Source organism: Pelecanus crispus, chromosome Z, assembly GCF_030463565.1.
Source record: "Pelecanus crispus isolate bPelCri1 chromosome Z, bPelCri1.pri, whole genome shotgun sequence".
NCBI lineage: Eukaryota > Metazoa > Chordata > Aves > Pelecaniformes > Pelecanidae > Pelecanus > Pelecanus crispus.
Window position 1 is genome coordinate 46,690,688 of NC_134676.1, and position 7,269 is coordinate 46,697,956.

Genomic DNA, 7,269 nt, shown 5'->3' on the forward strand with positions numbered 1-7,269 from the left:
AATTTAGCAGTGTGTCTGTTCCAGGCTCATTGACCAAACCAGGTGCTTCAGGATACCTTTGTGGCTGAAAATTATGGTAACATGCTGCAACTGCTCCTCTAGAGAACGCAGGAGCCAACACACGTCTGGGTCATTGGCAAGGCACACACAGATGTATTTGTGGTCCAAATCCACATCTGAGCCTGTTTGTCTAGCCTTGTGCAGAAGCATGACAAGCTGCACAGGCAAAATGGGCTCAGTGCTTCCTTGAGAAAGGACACAGCCAGTTGTTTCCAGCTGAGGAGACAAGCCTTTACTTATGACTGTTGTAATGAAATTTGCCTTTTCTCACAGTTCCATAAAGGAGTGTGGAGAGAAGAAAGATTAAGAGAAATTGAAAACTCCTCTGTATTTCAATATAACTAGTACTTAAAGTAAGGTAATGAATAGGAAAAAAAAGCTGTGTTTTGAAAGAATAAGAAAAATCACCTGGGTAATTTAATTATTAATGAGTACCAGTTATAATGAATAGATTTCATCAGAAAAGCAGAAGTACAAATATTTGCTGTTTTTTGACTGATACTTCCCAATCTTGTTCACTCGTCCCATCCCCTTCTGTTGCCTAATAAAAACTAATGATCACTTCCATGATGGGATAATGTGTACAGTGGGATAATGTGTTTAATTTAATTTAATTGTGACTAAGGTCTGATTCTCCCTTTATGATGAGAGAGATATCAGAATTAAACTGGACATCATTGAACTACTCTTCCTATATTTACGTCTAATAAACAGTGAGTGGAGAACTAGCGTTCTAGTTGCTTTCTCATTTTCATTTATTTGTACATGGATAAGAAAAAATGTACATGAAATGTATCCCCTTACTGGAAAAAAATGGGGGTTAAAAAGGATTAACACAACTTTCTGCTATTATCTTAACTACATTTCGGTGTTTGCTATCTTACAAGGTAAGACATGGATAGCCAGCTAGGGTTTTATGGGACGCCTTATGGGTAGTTTTTTTTAGCCTGGAGCAATGCCAATCAGTTATTAGGTCAATCAGATTGGAGATATTGCTACGTGTTTGTGTAGGTGGGGACAGGAGGTGTAGAGCCAGATATTGTTGGCAGTTAATTGAGTGCAGCTGTGTACATGGCTATTGAAAAGCTGGCTGAAAACAGAACTTGTCCCATGTATACATATACCTTATTTCTCCCAGATTAGGCTGGGTGGGAAAAAAATCTATTTCTGAACACTTGATGATGACTTTGTCTTTTCTTTAAATAATGAAAGTATTTTAACCAGGTTGCCCTAATGGAGGAAAAGACAAAAACTCTTAGGCCTTATAGGGAACCAGACAATCTTTGAAGAAAATATTGGTTATGGCAGTTTTGACCTCCTTCCATTACATGAGCTCCATCATGATCAGCTTACATGTTTTAAGCGAGATTTCTGTAGTCCACATTAGGAGTAAAATGTCTACTGGATAGAGCTGTACCTGAATCCATTTTTCCTGCTGTAGGCAGTGGCTAAGTTACAGGTGGTCTGTACCAGAGCAGTTATGTGACTAAAATTCCCAGCATAGGAAAGAGTTATGAAAGAGAAACTATTGCTTGTGCAACAGATCCCACCTGGGTATGAACATATGTTGTTTTTCATACACCTACCTCACTGTCTGTATAGAGGCTGGCAAACATGGAGCTCTTTTGTGTGTAGAAGTGTATTGTGAGTTATGGTATCATATAAAGTTACCTTGAACTTCCTGTGTTAGTGTCCTGGTTTTGGCTGGGATAGAGTTAATTTTCTTCATAGTAGCTAGTATGAGGCTATGTTTTGGATTTGTGCTGAAAACAGTGTTGATAAAACAGGAATGTTTTAGTAATTGCTGAGCAGTGCTTACACAGAGTCAGGGCCTTTTCTGCTTCTGATACCACCCCACCAGTGAGTTGGCTGGGGGTGCACAAGAAGTTGGGAGGGGACACAGCCAGGACAGCTGACCCCAACTGACCAAAGGGATATCCCATACCATATGATATCATGCTCAGCATATAAAGCTGGCGGAAGAAGAAGAAAGGGGGGTGCTGGTTTGGAGTGGTGGTGTTTGTCTTTCTAAGTAACTGTTATGTGTGATGGAGCCCTGCTTTCTTGGAGATGGCTGAACACCTGCCTTCTGACGGGAAGTTTTCTCACTTTTGCTCTTCCAATTCTCTCCCCCATCCCACCAGGGAGGAGTGAGCAAGTGGCTGTGTGGTGCTTAGTTGCTGACTTATTATTCCTTTGATTTCCCCTGGGAAAAAAATCCAAACCAAACCAAACCAAACAAGAAAAACCCAAAACCAACCCAAAACCTGCTCTTGGGAGAAACCAGTCACTGATTATGTTGAGAATTAATGAAACAACCAACACCCAAGGAAGTTGTGTGTGCTCTAAATAAAAACAGATATTATGAATCCTACTGCAGTGATCTATATATCATAAGCAGCTTCCTAAGACTGATAGAAAGATCAGTTTTTCTTTCAGTTGGTGCTAGTTTTAAAGACATCAGGCTTAATAAATAAATGACAAGAAACCACCATTGAACATATATTTCAGCATCAGGCTTCAGTGGTGTCCTAGCTCTGTTGTGATGGGCATAGGTATAAATCTGCTCTGCAATAGTCCCAGACTCTTCCCTAGATGAAAAAACCGTATGAAAAGTGGAAATTAGGTTGAATTTTGTGATTATTCCTGCTCCATTTTTAGTTTCAAACGAAACTCTTTGAAGTAGAAAGTAAACGATTTAATCAGTTAGTTACTTATCAGAACTGAAAAGGCTCTGAGTGTGCACACTGAAAATAAAGACATCTTTATTTGAAGGTGTTAATACTTCTCATGTGAATTGTCCAGCTCTGCTGAAGTAAAAAAGTATAACTGAGAAGTGCTGTAGCCGTTCCATTCACGTAGCTCTGGGGACATGGAGGTGTCCTGCAATCCTCCCACCACAGGCAGATAATCACTCAGGTCTGGAGCTGCCAGCTACCTGAAGCTCCATACACGAACTGTTTTGTCAGGCAGGCTGCCACTGTTCTTTTCCTTTCTGTTGCTCCTTAGGCAAGCTGCCAAAGCAGTGGGAACAGGGTTGGCACAGGAAGGAGGTGGGCTTTATGCTGAAGGCCCAGTCCTTCAGACCTGGGTCCAACCTGCATCCAGGAAGGCGGATTTTCTTTTGTGAGACCTGAACAAACAAAACCCTTCCATTTAAATAGCTTTAAATTAAGGAGAAACAAGAATGATTTGCCTGGGTTGTTTCAAGTTCTTTATTGCTCTAAACTACTTCCTTTCAGCCTTCCCAGAAGCTACTTCAGCTGAACAGGCAGTGATAGAGGGTCCTTAAAGACAGTGTTCACAGTTTTGAAAGAGCAGCAAACAGCAGCACTCAGAATGTTTAAGAAATGACTGATGAGATTTTATGGTGCTTAAGAGAGAAAATATCTGAGTATTCATATGTAAATCTCAGATATTCACCAGAATGTTGCTTTTTAAGTACTGCCATATTTTTCTTTGCAAGTGCATATGGAGCAAGTAGCTGGAGGTAATGTTCCCTCTAGAGACTCAGAAATTTGTTTTAATGTGAAACAAAAATGTCAGAGTACTAAAGCTCTCAGGCTTTTTCTTCCTTTGCAAGGAAAGTCCTCAAGGGAACTTGGATAGAGAAATTCACTCTAAAGAGATTAACAAAATCCAATTAACTTGGTAAAACCGTTAAATAAATTAGCAAATTTGGTAATCAGAATGTTGTCCTTTTTTGTTTGCTTAATTCTAGCATTAATAGCTTAACATGGTAAATGTTTAACAAAGGAAAGCCCTCTTTTTTGTCACACACAAACATAGATAAGTTCATGCATTTAGAAGACTTTTGTTTAAATTGAAGAGCCCCTGAAGGAAGTTCAACGTAGTTGCTCATGAATCAAATTTGATCAACATCACCTCGTTTGGATATAGAAAGACAGTGTTTTTGTATTTTAGTATATTGTGTGTATATATACACTGTGTACATAGATAAATATAACTGTGTATTCATATCTCTGTGTGTGTACATATATTTTTTTCGTATGCATATGAACTCATCAGAACACATATACTCACCAGACCTTTTCTTAAGTTTCTGGTATGTTGGATAAATTAGAATCACTCGCCACTAAAAGTAGGAAAATTGAAGTGTTCTTCTCCATTTACTTTCCCACAAAGGGTGACTTTCACACTTTGAACAAACCTACAAACTCCAAATATTATTTATCCAAACGTTTCAAGCTTCACATTGAATTTAATATGAAAAAAACCCCAAACCAACCCACTAAGAGACCCTCAAACCTCTACTTCTTTCTGAAGCTAACGATGTAAATAGAAACTACATAAGCAATGTCCTGTGTGTGTCTCAAATCTGGATCTAAAGGAGTCAATGTAGGGCAGAAGATACTACACTTGTTTTTCAAAAGTCTCTCCACTACTGTATTGGGTAGAATGTCATTGTTCCTAATGCAGAAAGATTTGCCAACTGGTAAAACCTAAGGTGTGTAGTGACAGGCTGGTCTCTAATGGGACTGATGCTGGTTAGCAGAGCCTGTCCTCACATCCCTGAGAAGCTTTCTGCCACCCACACCCAACAACCCCAAACCCCATCTGTTCCCCTCCAATTTGCCCCAAGCCACATCCACCCTCTTTTCTGTGGGGAGAGGTAAGTGCCACTTTTGTAGCAGTTATGGCTTTCCATCACGTTGGTGATGATCTGGGTGATGAGGACCTGGTTATGGTCAGGGGGGAAGTATCACTAGATGCCTAAGTGCATTTAACACTTTGATGCAGCTGAAAAGGATCTCCACAAATAGTTTGCCACTGTTTTAGGTAAGGTGAATTGACTCAGTGATACTCAGGGGCATGAATAATAAGAATGGACAGCTGGGTGCTGGTTTAAGGACTCCCATCAAACAGAGCATCCTTTGTCTCTTACCACAGCCGTCTGTCAGACCATGAGGAAAACAATGAAGGACCCCGTGGACACACTGGCAGAGCAGGCGGCTGTCCTTGGTCCACTCCCCGTGCCTCACTGTGCCACAGAATCTGTGATATTAGGAAATAAGAGCAATAATAAAAAAAGCCTAGGAAGTGGAATGACCCATCTTGAAAGTAAGCTTGTTACTATTTCTGGGGAAAAAAATCCACTCCACATTTTGCTCACCTGATATGTTTATCATGTTTGCGATCTCTACCAGTAAAATACTTTGGACATACACAGAAAGTCCCCAGGAAACATGTTTCTCCATTTTGACAGCAGTTCCTGTTCACCTCACAGGCTACAGTCAGAAATAAATTGTTACTACAGGAAATTTGTTGAGCAAATAAGATACCCACTTTAGCTGCAGACAGCTGGGCCACCAGTTTAAGCCTGATGCTTTTAAAATTCACTTTGTTTGCCTATTGCAAAGACTCTGTACAGTTATCCCATCTTGTTAGCAGATTCAAAAGGTCAAAGACTAAATTAAGCAGCATCCTTATAAGTTTTAATTACTCTTTCAGTAACAGATACAATTGCCTTCAGGCTTTTGTTTTTGTTCCTGTGCTTAATCAGAGATTAAAGTCTGTAGAGGCACTCAGTCGAGGACTTGACCTTTCATATATTCTTTAAAAACATAGAAAGAGTTACTTTCTTTGATCCAGTTTGCTAGCTACAAAGTCTGCAAAAGACATACAAACCCTGGTGTCCAAACAAGGAGACTACAACTCTCAATTAGACTATTTCTGGGCTAGATTGGTCTGGATTCTTAACAAAAAGAAGTGGGTAAGAAGGTGGCACCAAGAAGAAAACTCTCTTTACTCATGTGTATATTCAGAGATGTTTTGAAAGATGCTTCCAGAGAGTGAAAAGAGACAAGTGTCATATATATCTAGTGAGCAGGCACTGCACATCCAGCTGCAGTTGAAGCTGGTAACACACATCTTACATCAAGTATAAAAGTATCAGTTCTTTATACTCTCTCTCCATGGGAGCTGGGGGAAATGTTATGAAGCATCAAAGAAAATAGCTCTGAGTCAGGGCAGTAGCTTTCAGCACGGATTCCTTCATATTCCCGTGGCAAATAAAGTGCTCCAACTTTGTTAATAGCACGGAGAGCAGGCTAAAGGAGGCATCTCTATTACTGCAGTTTTCTTTTTCCCCCCTAGAAATTTGGAATTAAAAGTTTAGAATTTTAGAAATTATATTCTCCCCAAGTGAGGGGAATAAGAGAATTTAGAGGAGGCAACAGCCAGTGCTGCTGATGCATGTCCCAGGGCACTGACTGGCGGGACAGTCTGAGATTGGCATTCTGGGCCCTGTGTATGAAACTGGGAGTTCCTTACATGCTGGCTTCTTGAGCCTGAAACTGCCCTCACATCTCAAAATTGGAGCACAAGGTGAAAAGTGTTTCTCTGACTAGTACTAGCCAGTGTTTAATTGGTGGTACAACCTGTAGTTGCTGCATGACCTGTGAAGGGGGGAGGATTTGGCAGAAGCTTCTGAACTTGCCTCTACATCTGCTTCCTTTCTTTAAACAAAACCATCAGCCCTTGCTAGCTTTCTGCACCGATTAACAAAAGTAATGAAATGATGATGCGGCACTTCCCATTTCTCCATAGGACCAACGTACTTCAAGTATTTTGATGGATATTTTAGCAGGCATTTGTGATATCTTCCGGAGCACAGAAGAGTGCATTTGTGTTCATGAAAGGGCTTGCTAACTGTGTTGCCGATGGCTGCCTGCATACTTACCAGGCTTCACAGGTTCAAGGACTCCCTGCTATCTGCCAAAGAAACCACACTGTGGTGTAAAGGTCCTTTACAAGGAGTCTGCATGTTTTCATTAACACGTAGGGCTTTTGTTTGTCTGTTTGTTTTTAACTAATGTAGCTATCAGTATGTACCAATGCCTTTCATGCATTTGTGCATTTAAAAGATGTAACAGAAAGTATCCTCTGGAAAACAGACTATTATATGACTTTCGTGCCCTTTTTCCCCCTCTAGAAACACCTTCACAGTGGACATGAAAATCAATTATATCCTCATGTGCTGAACAACTTACCATGTGTTAACCCAATGAAAGGTAAGATGTCAGAAGCGTTTCTCCTTTTCCTCTTGGAAATGAGGTTATTAATTTCCTTAAAGGTGTTTAAAGTCGAGCTCTGATTTTCCTGGCTTGGGGAATTGATACAGTTTTCTCCTTTGCACCCTTTAAACAGATAAATGAAAAAAGGACAGTGACATTCTTGGGCACAACT